Raw genomic sequence first — 18,051 nt, forward strand, 5'->3', positions numbered from 1 at the left:
AAGAAAATAAGCACCACTATCCCTATCACATGATGCCAACCTACCAACGGCACCAATGCTAGTGGAAACATGGCGCAGTGCGATCAATTTTAGCAATTTTATAGTAATTTCAACACCGACCAGTAGCGCCAGTAAATACATGAAGAAAATAAGCACCAGTATCCCTATCACATGATGCCAACCTACCAACGGCACCAATGCTAGTGGAAACATGGCTCAGTGCGATCAATTTTAGCAATTTTATAGTAATTTCAACACCGACCAGTGGCGCCAGTAAATACATGAAGAAAATAAGCACCACTATCCCTATCACATGATGCCAACCTACCAACGGCACCAATGCTAGTGGAAACATGGCTCAGTGCGATCAATTTTAGCAATTTTATTGTAATTTTAACACCGACCAGTGGCGCCAGTAAATACAAGAAGAAAATAAGCTCCACTATCCCTAACACATGATGCCAACCTACCAACGGCACCAGTGCTAGTGGAAACATGGCTCAGTGCGATCAATTTTAGCAATTTTATAGTAATTTCAACACCGACCAGTGGCGCCAGTAAATTCAAGAAGAAAATAAGCACCACTATCCCTATCACATGATGCCAACCTACCAACGGCACCAATGCTAGTGGAAACATGGCTCAGTGCGATCAATTTTAGCAATTTTATAGTAATTTCAACACCGACCTGTGGCGCCAGTAAATACAAGAAGAAAATAAGCACCACTATCCCTATCACATGATGCCAACTTACCAACGGCACCAATGCTAGTGGAAACATGGCTCAGTGCGATCAATTTTAGCAATTTTATAGTAATTTCAACACCGACCAGTGGCGCCAGTAAATACAAGAAGAAAATAAGCACCACTATCCCTATTACATGATGCCAACCTAACAATGGCACCAATGCTAGTGGAAACATGGCTCAGTGCGATCAATTTTAGCAATTTTATAGTAATTTCAACACCGACCAGTGGCGCCAGTAAATACAAGAAGAAAATAAGCACCACTATCCCTATCACATGATGCCAACCTACCAACGGCACCAATGCTAGTGGAAACATGGCTCAGTGCGATCAATTTTAGCAATTTTATTGTAATTTTAACACCGACCAGTGGCGCCAGTAAATACAAGAAGAAAATAAGCACCACTATCCCTAACACATGATGCCAACCTACCAACGGCACCAGTGCTAGTGGAAACATGGCTCAGTGCGATCAATTTTAGCAATTTTATAGTAATTTCAACACCGACCAGTGGCGCCAGTAAATACAAGAAGAAAATAAGCACCACTATCCCTGTCACATGATGCCAACCTACCAACGGCACCAATGCTAGTGGAAACATGGCTCAGTGCGATCAATTTTAGCAATTTTATAGTAATTTCAACACCGACCAGTGGCGCCAGTAAATACATGAAGAAAATAAGCACCAGTATCCCTATCACATGATGCCAACCTACCAACGGCACCAATGCTAGTGGAAACATGGCTCAGTGCGATCAATTTTAGCAATTTTATAGTAATTTCAACACCGACCAGTGGCGCCAGTAAATACAAGAAGAAAATAAGCACCACTATCCCTATCACATGATGCCAACCTACCAACGGCACCAATGGTAGTGGAAACATCGCTCAGTGCGATCAATTTTAGCAATTTAATTGTAATTTTAACACCGACCAGTGGCGCCAGTAAATACAAGAAGAAAATAAGCACCACTATCCCTATCACATGATGCCAACCTACCAACGGCACCAATGCTAGTGGAAACATGGCTCAGTGCGATCAATTTTAGCAATTTTATAGTAATTTCAACACCGACCAGTGGCGCCAGTAAATACAAGAAGAAAATAAGCACCACTATCCCTATCACATGATGCCAACCTACCAACGGCACCAATGCTAGTGGAAACATGGCGCAGTGCGATCAATTTTAGCAATTTTATAGTAATTTCAACACCGACCAGTGGCGCCAGTAAATACATGAAGAAAATAAGCACCACTATCCCTATCACATGATGCCAACCTACCAACGGCACCAATGCTAGTGGAAACATGGCTCAGTGCGATCAATTTTAGCAATTTTATTGTAATTTCAACACCGACCAGCGGCGCCAGTAAATACAAGAAGAAAATAAGCACCAGTATCCCTGTCACATGATGCCAACCTACCAACGGCACCAATGCTAGTGGGAACATGGCTCAGTGCGATCAATTTTAGCAATTTTATAGTAATTTCAACACCGACCAGTGGCGCCAGTAAATACAAGATGAAAATAAGCACCAGTATCCCTATCACATGATGCCAACCTACCAACGGCATCAATGCTAGTGGAAACATGGCTCAGTGCGATCAATTTTAGCAATTTTATAGTAATTTCAACACCGACCAGTGGCGCCAGTAAATACAAGAAGAAAATAAGCACCACTATCCCTATCACATGATGCCAACCTACCAACGGCACCAATGCTAGTGGAAACATGGCTCAGTGCGATCAATTTTAGCAATTTTATTGTAATTTCAACACCGACCAGCGTCGCCAGTAAATACAAGAAGAAAATAAGCACCACTATCCCTATCACATGATGCCAACCTACCAACGGCACCAATGCTAGTGGAAACATGGCTCAGTGCGATCAATTTTAGCAATTTTATAGTAATTTCAACACCGACCAGTGGCGCCAGTAAATACAAGAAGAAAATAAGCACCACTATCCCTATCACATGATGCCAACCTACCAACGGCACCAATACTAGTGGAAACATGGCTCAGTGCGATCAATTTTAGCAATTTTTTTGTAATTTCAACACTGACTAGAGGCGCCAGTAAATACAAGAAGAAAATAAGCACCACTATCCCTATCACATGATGCCAACCTACCAACGGCACCAGTACTAGTGGAAACATGGCGCAGTGCGATCAATTTTAGCAATTTTATTGTAATTTCAACATCGACCAGTGAAGCGGCAGCATGCTTACCAATTTCTGTATCATCGTTAAACAGCCTCTCCACTACTTTGTGAGTACCATCGCGAATGTAAGTAGATGACTGTGCAGTATGTTCATACATTGTTAATTCTCGAACATATACACCAAAGTATACCAGACAGCGATCATAGTGCGTAACTTACGATCTTTCTCTACATGGATGGAAGTCACAGGGCATTCTCGCGTTCTTAGGATGAATTTAGAGACCAAATGATCTCCTCGCATTGTCTTTGACCAACACTTCATGCCGCTAACCAGAAGTAGACCGCTACATTCCACGTTTCGTGTAGGAACATTGCGAACCGAGTCTGTAACTGCTGTTCCGCACCAATTCAGGAGCACAAGATTTCTCCAGATGAGCGAATGTCGAGGAGGTTAGCACCCCTTATCGCTGTACAGTACATATGAAACTGTTATGACGATATAACACACGGTTAAGAACAAGAAACGGGTGGTTTTTATGCATAATGGAGCTCCAGACAGACTGGGTTTGCTGCGTTTTACGTAAATCAACTGCGCTTGCAATTCTAAAGTATTGTTCTAGTGCCTGGAGTCAGTACCAGGAAGGTACTGATAAGAGAGAACATAAAAATACGCACTCCTAAGGCTACAATGCTGTGCGCTTAAAACACGCTCTAATGCTAGATCGTTGCGGTTTCCGACCTATTAGTCGTATGGAATGCAATGCTGTTACTATCTCAATGTAAGAAATATATTTCCAGCGCCTGACACACATTCTCCTTTCACGTTTCTCTACGATAAACGTTGGCGATAAACTGTAGAATGAAATACTGCTTCCTTAGAACATCGATAGCTTTCCAGAGGTGTATAGCCACCCTATTCACATCCGATAACGGTTGCGCAATTATACTATGCTCGCATCAGTCCTATATAATATGATCGTTAGTCTCTTACAAAGAAAGGGACAGACGCATAGGAGCGGTGTTTGACATGTGAAATTACACGTCATTCCGCCACTAAATCCGCTAACTTAGAATCACCGTAGTTATGAAACTGAAGGCTCGATTTTATTCTCAAGATGCGGCAGGGGAATGAAGTACGAGGGCTATCCACAAAGTACATTACGTTTTCGTTTGTGTCCGTTAGGGGCGGGGCTAGCGCGGTCATCTTGGTGTCATGGCATTTCGCCGCTCAGTCGGCATCCTGCCGTGCTAGTGAGAGGTTCGTGCTGTACTGCGTTGAGTTACTGTGACAGTCTGAAATGTCAGGGTTAATTGAAAATGCCGCGAAGTGTGAAGCGCGTGCTGTAATAAGGTTTTTGACTGCACACCGATAGAAATCTATCGGCAGCTTTGTGAAGTGTATGGGGACAATATAATCACTGAAGGTGGAGAGCGTCAATGGGTCATAAAATTGAAAAATGGCCGAACTAACGTTCACGACGAAGAGCGAAGTGGAAGAGCCAGCATAGTGACTGCCGAACTTGTCGAAAAAGTCGATGCCACGGTCCGTGAAAACCGTAATTTCACAATAACGGAACTCTCTATGAGTTTTCCACAAATTCCACGAAGTTTGTTGCACGAAAAGCTTGGTTACCACAAGTTTTGTGCAAGATGGATACCAAAAATCTTGACAGAGATTCACAAAAATCAGCGAATAGCTGCAGCGTTAACGTTTTTGGATGCTTACGAGAAAGATGGCGACTCATTACTCGATCGCATCGTTACTGGTGACGAAACATGGGTTAAGCATGTGAACTGCGAGACAAAACTGCAGTCAATGCAGTGGGGGCACACAAATTCCCCCTAAAAACCCAAGAAATGCATGCAGACAATGTCGGCAAGGAAGGTGATGGCGACTGTCTTTTGGGACAGAAAACGTGTGATTTTTGTGGATTTCCCGGAAAGAGGCACTACAATAAACTCTCAAAGGTATTGCCAAAATCTGCACAACTTCAGAAGAGCAATACAAAACAAGCGCAGGGGAAAGTTGGGCTCAAAGGTCTTGCTGATTCACGACAACGCCCGGGCCCACACGGAAAATGCCACTCGTGAAGTTCTCGAATCTTTTAAGTGGGAGTTGTTTCCTCATCCGCCGTACAGTCCCGACCTGGCACCGAGCGACTTCCACTTATTCCCAGCAATGAAGAAGTGGTTGGGTATGCAGCGTTTTGATGACGACGCACAGCTTCAAGAAGAGAAGGTGCAGGCGGCGGAATTTTACGACGAAGGAATTTCCAAGCTCGTCCATCGCTACGATAAGTGCCTTAATTTAAATAGCAACTATGTAGAAAAGCAGTATTTAAGTGTGGCTTTCATCTGTATATAATAAAAAAAATTTCCAATACTTTCCAAAACGTAATGTACTTTGTGGATAGCCCTCGTACGTCGCGTAAATCTTGGTTCGTCAAGAGGAATGTGTCGAAACAGGACGGAAGTCCTCTGAAGACAGAGAGGTTTGCTGTTAACGATCGCAAGTAGACAGTGCTCTTCGTCACACACAGAACACGCAGATGTATGCGATTCGAACGCAGGTTATGTCACACAAGTGATGCATCCCGACAGAGCAACGGAAAAAAGGGTCGAATGACATGCAGCAACATGTCCCTCTCTCTTTGTAGAAGGTATCGTTGATCTACCATTAAGTCCTCCCTCGTTACAGCTCCATCTCACCCTATCACTTCATCCACTCTCTGCCATTCTTTAACTCATATGCAAGTAAGTTTAGAGGCAGATGATTGTCTTTTTTCTAGAAAAGCACCGAAGACAGCAGTCAAATCGCGCGTGTCGCGATTACCTCAATAGGCATACAGTAGAATGCTGCCTCGACGAAAAATAAAAGATTGTATCGCCTGTTCTCAGTGCTTCCATCTCGCCGTTTTCACGCATTCCTCTTGCTGTAGTAAACCCGGTCCCATGTACAAGATTGTTCTGCACCAGTCAGAAGACATGCAAGTACTCCCTCAATTTTCTCAGCGTTTAGGCGTATTTTGCCTCAATTTATACGTATTTTCCATTATTTAATCGATTTTTTTATGTTATTTCTGTTCATGCGATCACGTCATCACTTATCGTTCCGTGTTCCAAAATTGCTTGTAAATGTAGTAAGCTGACAAAACCTAACACAAACGCACTATTTTTCTGGTCGGGCGGCAAAGTAAAGCACTGTACTTGAATGCAACGAGTCACACCCAACCGTATCTTCTACAGCTGCAGCACGTTTGCTCTGTTTTTTGTAATGCATGGGAGCCATCCGCCACACAAGCACATACACAGACATACAGAAAACAGAGCAAACGTGCTGCAAATGAGGAATATGTGGGTGGAGGTGACTGGACGCAGTCGAGTACAGTGCAATACTACGCCTCCCGATCAAAAAAACAGTGCATTTGCGCTAGATTTTGGCAGCTGTAATACATTAACAAGCAATTTTGGAACACGGAGTGATAAGGGGTCGTGGGCGTGGTGGGCGGGTGCGAGGGTGATTAGTTGATAAATTTAATTAATTTACGTATCAATACGACGTCAAAAGTGTGCTGACACCGCCAACTCCCAACTACTTACGACTAACACTTCATGAGACATGACATCATAAACACTGAGATACGTGACTAACAGCTGCATCGTACATGACATTTTAATTTCTTACTTCTTAACTACAAACTGTATTCATGATACATTCCACAGACAGTAAGCACGATACCCCTGGATGTGCGTGCAAAATTAGATCATTGTACAGCACATTGTTCAGGAGATGCGACGACACAAACCTTGAGCTGCGTGAAAATGGAACTGCTGGTCAAAAACCGCTAAACACACAGAAGAAATTTGTATATGTGAAATTCGTTACATATATGTGCAATATATTTGCAACTGCGTATGCGGGCAAAGCCACGAGTAAAAACCTCATCCAAAACCTATGGAAGGACTGCTATCAAATGTACTCCTCTATCCATGAACCATGGACCTTCACGTTGGTGGGGAGGCTTGCGTGCCTCAGCGATACAGATAGCCACTACGGAGGGGTATCTGTTGAAAGGACAGACAAATGTGTGGATCCTGAAGAGGGGCAGCAGCCTTTTCAGTAGTTGCAGGGGCAACAGTCTGGATGATTGACTGATCTGGCCTTGTAACACTAACCAAAACGGCCTTGCTGTGCTGGTACTGCGAACGGTTGAAAGCAAGGGGAAACTACAGCCGTAATTTTTTCCGAGGGCATGCAGCTTTACTCTATGATTAAACGATGATGGCTTCCTCCTGGGTAAAATATTTCGCAGGTAAAATAGTCCCCCATTCGGATCTCCGGGCGGGGACTACTCACGAGGACGTCGTTATCAGGAGAAATCAAACTGGCGTTCTACGGATCGGAGCGTAGATTGTCAGATCCCTTAATCGGGCAGGTAGGTTAGAAAATTTAAAAAGAGAAATGGCTAGGTTAAAGTTAGATATAGTGGGAATCAGTGAAGTTCGGTGGCAAGAAGAACAAGACTTTTGGTCAGGTGAATACAGGGTTATAAACAAAAAATCAAATAGGGGTAATGCAGGAGTAGGTTTAATAATGAATAAAAAAAATAGTAGTGCGGGTAAGCTACTACAAACAGCGTAGTGAACGCATTATTGTGGCCAAGATAGACACGAAGCCCACGCCTACTACAGTAGCACAAGTTTATATGCCAACTAGCTCTGCAGATGACACATAAATTGAAGAAATGTATGAGGAGATAAAAGAAATTATTCAAATAGTGAAGGGAGACGAAAATTCAATAGTCATGGGTGACTGGAATTCGATAGTAGGAAAAGTAAGAGAAGGAAACGTAGTAGGTGATTATGGATTGGGGGATGAAATGAAAGAGGAAGCCACCTTGTAGAATTTTGCACAGAGCATAACTTAATCGTAGCTAACACATGAAAGAAGGTTGTATACATGGAAGAACCCCGGAGATACTAAAAGGTATCAGATAGATTATATAATGGTAAGACGGAGATTTAGGAACCAGGTTTTAAATTGTAAGACATTTCCAGGGGCACATGTCGACTCTATTGGTTATGAACTGTAGATTGAAACTGAAGAAACTGCAAAAATGTGGCAATTTGAGGAGATGGGACCTGGATAAACTGACTAAACCAGAGGTTGTACGGAGAATGGGTAGCTTTCGGGGATGCAGTAGTGAAGGCAGCAGAGGATCAAGTAGATAAAAAGTTGAGGGCTGGTAGAAATCCTTGGGTAACAGAAGAAATATTGAATTTAATTGATGAAAGGAGAAAATATAAAAATGCAGTAAATGAAGCAAGCAAAAAGGAATACAAACGTCTCAAAAATCAGATCGACAGGAAGTGCAAAATGACTAAGCAGGGATGGCTAGAGGACAAATGTAAGGATGTAGAGGCTTATCTCACTAGGGGTAAGATAGATACTGCCTACAGGTAAAATAAAGAGACCATTGGAGAAAAGAGAACCACTTGTATGAACATCAAGAGCTCAGATGGAAACCCAGTTCTAAGCAACGAAGGGAAAGCAGAAAGATGGAAGGAGAATATAGAGGGTCTACACATGGGTAATGTACTTCAGGACAGTATTATGGAAATGGAAGAGGATGTAGATGAAGATGAAATGGAAGATACGATACTGTGGGATGAGTTTGACAGAGCACTGAAAGAACTGAGTCGAAATAAGGCCCCGGGAGTAGACAATATTTCATTAGAACTACTGACGGCCTTGGGAGAGCCAGTCCTGACAAAACTCTACCATCTGGCGAGCAAGATGTATGAGACCGACGAAATACCCTCAGACTTCAAGAAGAATATAATGACTCCAATTCCAAAGAAAACACGTGTTGACAGATGTGAAAATTACCGAACTATCAGTTTAATAAGCCACAGCTGGAAAATACTGACGCGAATTCTTTACAGACGAATGGAAAAACTGGTAGAATCCGACCTCGGGGAAGATAAGTTTGGATTCCGTAGAAATGTTGGAACACGTGAGGCAATACCGACCTTACGACTTATCTTAGAAGAACGGTTAAGGAAAGGCAAACCTACGTTCCTAGCATTTGTAGACTTAGAGAAAGCTTTTGACAATGTTGACTGCAATACTGTCTTTCAAATTCTAAAGGTGGCAGGGGTGAAATACAGGGAGCGAAAGGCTATTTACAATTTGTACAGACACCAGATGGCAGTTATGAGAGTCGAGGGGCATGAAAGGGAAGCAGTGGTTGGGAACGGATTGAGACAGGGTTGTAGCCTGTCACCGATGTTATTCAATCTGTATATTGAGCAAGCAGTAAAGGAAACAAAAGAAAAATTCTGAGTAGGTATTAAAATCCATGGAGAAGAAATAAAAACGTTGAGGTTCGCCGATGACATTGTAATTCTGTCAGAGACAGCAAAGGACTTGGAAGAGCAGTTGAACGGAATGGACAGTGTCTTGAAAGGAGGATATATGATGAACATCAACAAAAGCAAAACGAGGATTATGGAATGCAGTCGAATTAAGTCGAGTGATGCTGAGGGAATTAGATTAGGAAATGAGACACTTAAAGTAGTAAAGGAGTTTTACTATTTGGGGGACAAAATAACTGATGATGGTCGAAATAGAGAGGATATAAAATGTAGACAGGCAATGGGAAGGAAAGTGTTTTTGAAGAAGAGAAATTTGTTAACATCGAGTATAGACTGAAGTGTGAGGAAGTCGTTTCTGAAAGTATTTGTATGAAGTGTAACCATGTATGGAAGTGAAACATGGACGATAACTAGTTTGGACAAGAAGAGAATAGAAGCTTTTGAAATGTGGTGCTACAGAAGAATGCTGAAGATAAGGTGGGTAGATCACGTAACTAATGAGGAGGTATTGAATAGGATTGGGGAGAAGAGAAGTTTGTGGCACAACTTGACTAGAAGAAGGGATCGGTTGGTAGGACATGTTTTGAGGCATCAAGGAATCACAAATTCAGCATTGGAGGGCAGTGTGGAGGGTAAAAATCGTAGAGGGAGACCAAGAGATGAATACACTAAGCCGATTCAGAAGGATGTAGGTTGCAGTAGGTACTGGGAGCTGAAGAAGCTTGCACAGGATAGAGTAGCATGGAGAGCTGCATCATACCAGTCTTGGGACTGGTGAACAAAACAACAACATTAGTTACTATGTGGAAAGAAATAACATTTGGGTAAGAATGACCATCCTCCTGTTGGGGTGAATGCGACAATGTAGAGAAGCGATAATGAGGAATGGACAGATTAGGAAGGGTAAGGATGAGATAGACATAGGCAGGAGGAGGAGGAGGAGGAGGTTGAAAGAGATAGATGAGGTGTAAATGAACAAATAATGGGTAGAAGAGTTGGAGAGAGAAAGGGAAAGGGCGAAGATGGGCAGAGATAGAAGGAGGAATAAGCAGAAAGATTGGAGGAGGACGAGATGATGGACAGACAGAGGTTGAGGAGGAAATGGACAGAGAAAGCGGAGAAGATGGGTAGAGGGAGGGAAGAGGAGAAAATGTAATTAGAGAGGGGAGAAGGAGGTTGAAAATGGGCGAAGGTGCAGATTAAGAGAGGGAGGCTGAGGAGGAGATGAGCAGAGAGACTTGCAGGAGTATATGGACAGAGAGAGAGAGGCAGGCAAAGATGGACAGAGAGATGGGGAAGGAGGAGATGGACTAATAGAATACTGGAATAAATATACACCCATACAATTCTGGGTTCTCGGCTAGCTATGAAATAAAGGTAGAAAATATCTTTAAAAAATTACTTGTTGTTGTCGTGCAGACTTCAGTCTGGAGACTGATTTGATGCAGCTGTCCAAGCTACTCTAACCTGTGCGAGCCTCTTCATCACCGAATGACTACTGCAAACCAACAACTTTGTGAATCTGCTTACTGTATTTTATCTCTTGACCTCCCTCTATGATTTTTACCTCCCACACTTCCCTCTAATAATAAACTGATGATCCCTTGATATCGCAGAATGTGTCCTATCAAACTATCAACTGATCCCTTCTTTTGGTCAAGTTGTGCCACATATTTCTTGTCTCCTCATACCTGTTCAGTACTTCCTCATCAGTTACGTCACTGATCCATATGATATTCAACATTCTTCTGTAGCACCATGTTTCGAAAGGTCCTTTCCTCGTTTTGTGTAAACTGTTTATTGCCCATGTTTCACTCCCATTCGAGGCGGAACTCCAGACAAATAACTTCAGGAAAATTTCCCAAGACTTAAATCTATATTCGATGTTAATAAGTTTTTCTTCTTCAGAAATGCTTTTATTGCCATTACCAGTCTACATTTCCCTTCCTCTCTACTTCGACCATCATCAGTTATTTTGCTGCTCAAATAACACAACACATCTACTACTTTAAGTGCCTCATTTCCTAATCTGATTCCCTTAGTGTCACCTGTTTTTATTCTACAACATTCCATTACCCTTGTTTTGTTTCTGTTGATGTTCATTTTATATCCTCCTTTCAAGACACTGTTCATTCCGTACAACTGCTCTTCCAGGTTCTTTACTGTCTCTAGGAGAATTACAATGTCAATGCCAAACCTCAAAATTTTTATTTCTTCTCCCTGAACTTCTTACCCAAAATTTTTCATTTGTTTCCTTCACTGCTTGTTCAATGTACATATTGAATAACATTGAGGATGGGCTACAACTTCAGCCACTGCTTCCCTTTCATGTCCATTGACTGTTATACGTGCCATCTGGTATTTATACAAGCTCTGAATAGCCTTTTTATCCCTTCGTTATTCCCTTGGTACCTTCAGAGTTTCAAAGAGAATATTCCAGTCAGTATTATCAAAAGCTTTCTCCAAGTCTACTAGTGATACAAATGTAGGTTTGACTATCCTTAATCTATCTTGTAAGGTAAGTCGTAGGATCAGTACTGCCTTGCATGGTCCTACATTTCTCCATAATCCAAACTGATCTTCCCCGAAGTCAGCTTCTACGAGTTTTTCCATTCTTCTGTGAAGAATTCGTGTTAGTATTTTGCAACCATGAATTATATAACTGCTAGTCAGCGCTTGTCACGTGTGTCAGCAGCTGCTTTCTTCAGAAGTGGAATTAATACATTCCTCTTGAAGGCTGAGGGTATTTCGCTCATCTCATACACCTTGCACACCAGATGGAAGAGTTTTGTCATGGCTGGTTCTTCCTATGCTGTCAGTATTTCTGACGGAATGTCATCTACTCCCATGGTCTTGCTTCGACTTAGATCTTTCAGAACTCTGTCAGAGTCTTCCTGCAGTATCATATCTCCCATCTCATCTTCATCTGCGTCCACTTACCTTTCTACAACATTGCTTTCAATTTCATCTTCTTGTATAGGCCCTCTATATACTCTTCCCAATTTTCAGGTTTCCCTTCTCGGCTTAGGACTGGTTTTCCATCTGAGCTCTTGAAATTCATACAGCTGCTTCTCTTTTCCCCAAAGGCCTCTTTAATTTTTCTGTGGGCTGTATCTGCCTTTCCCCTAGATAAATATGCTTCTAAACCCTTACATTTGTCTTCTAACCGTCCCTGCTTAGCCATTTTGCACTTTTTGTCAATCTGATTTGAAAACGTTTGTATTGCCTTTCGCCTGCTTCATTTGCTGCATTTTTAAATTTTACCCTTCCATCAGTTAAATTCAACATCTCTTGTGTTATCCAAAGATTTCTACGAGGCCTCGTCCTTTTACCTATTTGACCCTCTGCTGGCATCAGTATTTCATCTATTTGATCTCTTAAAACAACCCATTCGTTTTCTATTTTATTCCTTTCCTCTCTTCCATTCGTCTTCAACCTTTTCATCTCTTCTAGTCAACCGTTCTCTAATGCTCCCTCTGAAATTCGTAACATCCCTTGGCTCTTTCGACTTATCCAGGTCCCATCTTTTTAATTTCCTATTTTTCTGCAATTTCTTCATTCTTAATCGAAAGTTCAAAGACGATCAAGGGTGTTATTTGGTCTCTAATTTTATGCTAAGACTGCGAGAATGCTCATATTCATAATTGACATCCAGTATTACAAATTATCAAAACTCCGCCATCTCTCTACCAACATCCACCACTGCTGGCGGCTCACCTCCAACTGCGCAACGCTACGCGCTGTTAACATCCAGCTGCCCCTCTACAATGGCAGACAACAATGCAAACTAGCCACAGACTGCACACAGCACAGCCAGTGATTTTCATACAGAGAGCGCTACGTGGCGGCGGCGTTACCAATATAAGAACCTAAACAGCCTACTTACATAAAGAAAACATAAACAGCCTACTTACACATTGTCGTTGTTGATATTGCTGTAAAATTGCTAAATTTGTGTGCACTATCAACTGTGATGCACATTATTACACTACACTGACGGTGTCATTTCCATCCCATCCACTCACGGGTAGCCTGTTGGTTAGCATATAATGATTGACTGACATTGTTCATTTGAGATGGAGAAAGAGTTTTGGTGGAGGAGCAACACCATTTGGGAATGGCTAGCACCGAACATTGATTGTGTACATGACTGCAATATGAGGAATCAGTCGCAATGGAATGCAGTGCCATCAGCTACTCGGTCACTGTCACAAATGAGTTTAAATGTAGACCTCGTCAGTCACCTTCGGCCAGCAGTTTGGAAATGCTCCACAACATCTCAAAACTCTTACAATTTCCTTATGTTGCGACTGTCTTTTATTTGAAATCATCCAGTGGGTGTAGTGTGTTATGGCAGCAGCAGTAACAGCATATTTACACTGTGCAACGTCTAGTTTTCTGTGAGAACATGTTAATGTCAGTTTAGAACCTGACACAGACCTCGAAGTTTTTGTGGAAAAAGAAAATGTACCGCAGTGTACAAAACCGTGTTACAGTAGAAACAAAAAATAAATGTTTCAAACATCGACACAGGAGCACAAGGAGTTTCTCTTGCGATTTACAGTGTAGTATGTGGCATACAGTCATCCTCCACAGACCTAAAAGTGTACCTGTAACAGTGAGGGTTTCCTGATGGGAAGGGGGGAGGGGGAGGGGCAGGGGAGCAACATGTTAAGTACCTGTCCATCAAAAGGAAGGATCCATTTATAAGAATAACAGGTTACAGATCTATTAATTAAAGGAAAACAATAGGTTAATGACCTTTCAATCAAAGAAAAACAACAGGTTTGCTCATGAGTGCCGACCTGCGCCTGATGTAGGCAACCCGCAGTAAAAACAGCGCTCATGCCGGCCATGTCCCCCCCCCCCCCCCCCCCCTACTCACTTGTACTCCACCCATCATTACAGGCTGATGTTAGTTCCGCCACAGTTCGCCATCTGTCCTGTTTTACTAGTCTACCCAGCCTACGACGTCCGACAGTGGCCGCTAAACACCAATATGCCTGGGCGTGTTTTTACCTTGGTTTCGCCAAGCGTTCAAGACACTCTCTGCGGAACTCCTTGAACGCCCGACAAGTCGTGCAGTCTCTGAAAGGATCGTGTCGAGCCTCGGAGCCATCAGAATTTGCCCTCGGTCAGAGTCAAATGCAAAGCGCCCCTTCCCCATTCTACAAATAGGCAGCAAGCTCACTGACACTACATGAGGCGACTGACTAGCAGTCGTTCCTCGCCACGTGACGCTGCTGTCGCCTGGATGGATATATATCGATAACAGGTCGTTGGTCATAACGTTCTGGCTGATCAGCGTAAGTGCTATGGCATCTTTGCTCAGTTTTCAGCTCTATGAAGGCCATATCATGCTCAAATAAATTTATATAACAATTGCACATTGGATCACATCTGCATGTTCATATTTCTTTTCACTTATCGGTTTTTCTTACTTAATATCAGCGGGAAGAGACTAGCTGCCGAACCGGCCGCTGTGGCCGAGCGATTCTAGGCGCTTCAGTCGGGAACCGCGCTGTTCCTACGGTCGCAGGTTCGAATCCTGCCTCGGGCATGGATGTGTGTGATGTCCTTAGGTTAGTTAGGTTTAAGTAGTTCCAAGTCTAGGGGACTGATGACCTCAGATGTTAAGTCCCATAGTGCTTAGAGCCATTTGAACCATTTTGAATTTTGCTGCCGTTAGTCTTTGCCATATCCTGAAGCTTAATGCACTGCGATGTGGTTACGTGATTAGCATACTTGTATTCGAATGGGAAGGCAGGAGGGGAGGGAGGGAAGGATGGCAGGACTCGAAGCGAATTAAAGACATTCAGGATTTCCTAAATTGCTTAAGGTGAATGGTGGGATGCTCTCCAATCTTGTCCAGTCTAAGTGTTACATCTCTAACGATCTCTTCATTGACAGGATACAAAAGACTAATCTTCCTTCCCTCATTATCACGCAGATTCTTTAAAATCATTAGATGCTCCTTTAGCTCAAAAGCCACATGCCAACTATGTAATATGTTGTTGGTTTCTTGGCGTATACCGTGTACACCAAAGGCCGATAGACGGAATGGTAAAGAGTCATTTCTGCCTTAAAATGAACAGCTAAATGAAGACACATCAGTCGCATCTAAAGCTAAATGGCTGTTCTACAAGAATTTCCTTATTGCTTCTTATTATTCTTTCGATAAGAAGAGTTAATTGCCTCATATTCTTCTGGTGCAGCTCGCGCGGAACGAAGTACAATTTTCTTGTTATCGTGGCAAATCGTGACGCCAGCAGCAGTAAGAAGAAGTCGTTACGTAATTTCCTCTGGGATTAAATTATCTCTGGTCGCAGCGAGGATCATATTTAAAGTACACACGCCCATCAATTACGAACGTAAATTAAATTTAAATCTATATTCCCTGTGGAAATCAGTGGAAGTGTACGGTAATGAGACGCGACATTATACCATTTTCTCAAGGCAATGTGATAGTTCACGTGAAGCTGCTTCATAAGTAATGAAGTTTTCTACTGAATGAACAAAGCCAGTCCTGTAGCTACAGGGAGCCAGCGCTGTGGACCATCAACGGCGAACGTGATTCAGTGTAACCAATTCCACCAATTTGTATCAGATACCTGCCCTCTACAGTCGAGATACATTTGCTGATTTCTGCAGACCATCTGACCCATTGGCGATTAAGATAGTGGTGTAACAGTAATATCTTTAATATCCCTCACGATTCCATTACCTAAGCGTCATTTTCGACAGTCAAAGGCTGGCTTTTATTTGAAACTTAAGCAAGGGAGTATTATATCCTACAGTATGGTGTCGTCGCTCATCTGTTATTAAAACTTCCCAACATTCATACCGATATCGATTTACTAATGCTCTTTGACATTTTGTTAATGTTATGATGTATGATGTAGTTGTATTCTCCTGTACCTGAAATCAGATGAAACAATTCGTGATTGCTTTCATTTAAAGTACAGTCCAGGCAAATTAGGAAAAGTTGGGGAAAAATTTATAACATTTTGAAACGTTGGGAAAACTATCTTACGGAATGAAGAAGTAAAAAACAGAAAAGTTCCCTCTCCTATCAGGGGAGCTTTCCCTTCACCCACCCCTTAACGTAATTTATTTTATTTTCTCCAAACTTTACGAAGAACGGTTCATTTAACGACTAGAAAATATTTTTGGTGAAATTCTACTCAGAGAAAGTCAAATGCATATTTAAGCAAGATAATTAGTTTATGAGTGCTGAAATTTGTAGGTAAAAAAAGTGAAATTTATTTATAAACAAGCTTTTATTTGTACGGAACAATTTTAATTTATACTCTTTTGCTTTAGATTTATGCAACTTAAATTATTGGAATGAAAATCATTTTTCATGAAAAATTAAGAATTACTCTATAAATATTCAACAATAACTTTTGTTGTAATATATTTACAATCATGTGTACAGCAAGTAGACAATGAAAATATCATAATATCTACCAAACAAATAAATTCTTGTATTTTTTTTTTACATAAAACCATCATCCAATTATTCTGTCAAATCACTAGGAGGCACATTGGTGCAGCTTTGTCCACGACAGTTTTCACACATTGTTGTGCAATGTGCCTTCACACATCCGCACTTTCTTCCACAGCATTGAGTGCAGCCGCATGAAATCAGTAGCAGTATTTTTTCTGGAGCAGGTGGCCGTTTCATGTGTTTCAGCCCCAGTCTCTGGGATCAAAGTTGTTCCCCAGCCATAGCTGGACTTGTAGGTAAACTCGGTAACAGTGGAGGCGTCCTACATAAGTAGTGGGTAGCAAACGAGAGAGTATGACAGCATTGTTTGCCTGACCCACAAGTACATTAATCGAGTGGCATTTAAGATAACGTCAGGACTCTCTACAAAAATGGTTCAAATGGCTCTGAGCACTATGGGACTTAACTTCTAAGGTCATCAGTCCCCTAGAACTTAGAACTACTTAAACCTAACTAACCTAAGGACATCACACACATCCATGCCCGAGGCAGGATTCGAACCTGCGACCGTACCGTCCGCGCGGTTCCAGGCTGTAGCGCCTTTAACCGCTTGGCCACCACGGCCGGCGACTCTCTACAGTTTTTGTGTAGAGAGAGAGTATAAATTTCTCTCCTGCTTTTGATATTGTATTAGGAGTGGAAACAGGACCGTTGAATGGCTGTGGAATATTATGAAGTTGGGGATACCGCTTGAATAGCTGGAAAGCTTACAGCTTTCCTTTCCCAAACAAGGCTAAAGTGCTGTCGCAGCCACTTAATGCATGAAGACACGATTAAATTCTTGCATTCATGAACGAATGAGGAGTTACATATATCTTTCGAACTGTAACACCTTGTTCTGATGCTACCTTTAGCTTCCTTCATCAGGATTATGACTGTGTCGTCTGGAGCAAGTGTGATAAGTAGCACAAGAAGATCTACATATTGACCCACTGTAACCACCGGCTGGTAAAATTTGGAAGCATTTATTGCTTTTGCAACAATTTCATCTGCGTCGTCATCCGCAATCCTGGTTTCAGTACCACAACTGTCTAGTTTTTGCACAAGCTGTGTAATAAGCATTCGCTTATTGCTGAGGCTACTACGAAAGGCAGACTGTGATTCAACGCATAACGTCTCGTCATTAAAGAAAATTCCTCGTGAGGTCCGCTTCATCGTTTGTCTTTGCCGTGCAATAGTTTTTATGTTCTGAGAGCTTTCCGAATATCCGTCGAATACAACAGCAACATAATTTTATATGGTCTCTT

This window comes from Schistocerca cancellata, chromosome 5 (assembly GCF_023864275.1).
Source record: "Schistocerca cancellata isolate TAMUIC-IGC-003103 chromosome 5, iqSchCanc2.1, whole genome shotgun sequence".
Lineage (NCBI taxonomy): Eukaryota > Metazoa > Arthropoda > Insecta > Orthoptera > Acrididae > Schistocerca > Schistocerca cancellata.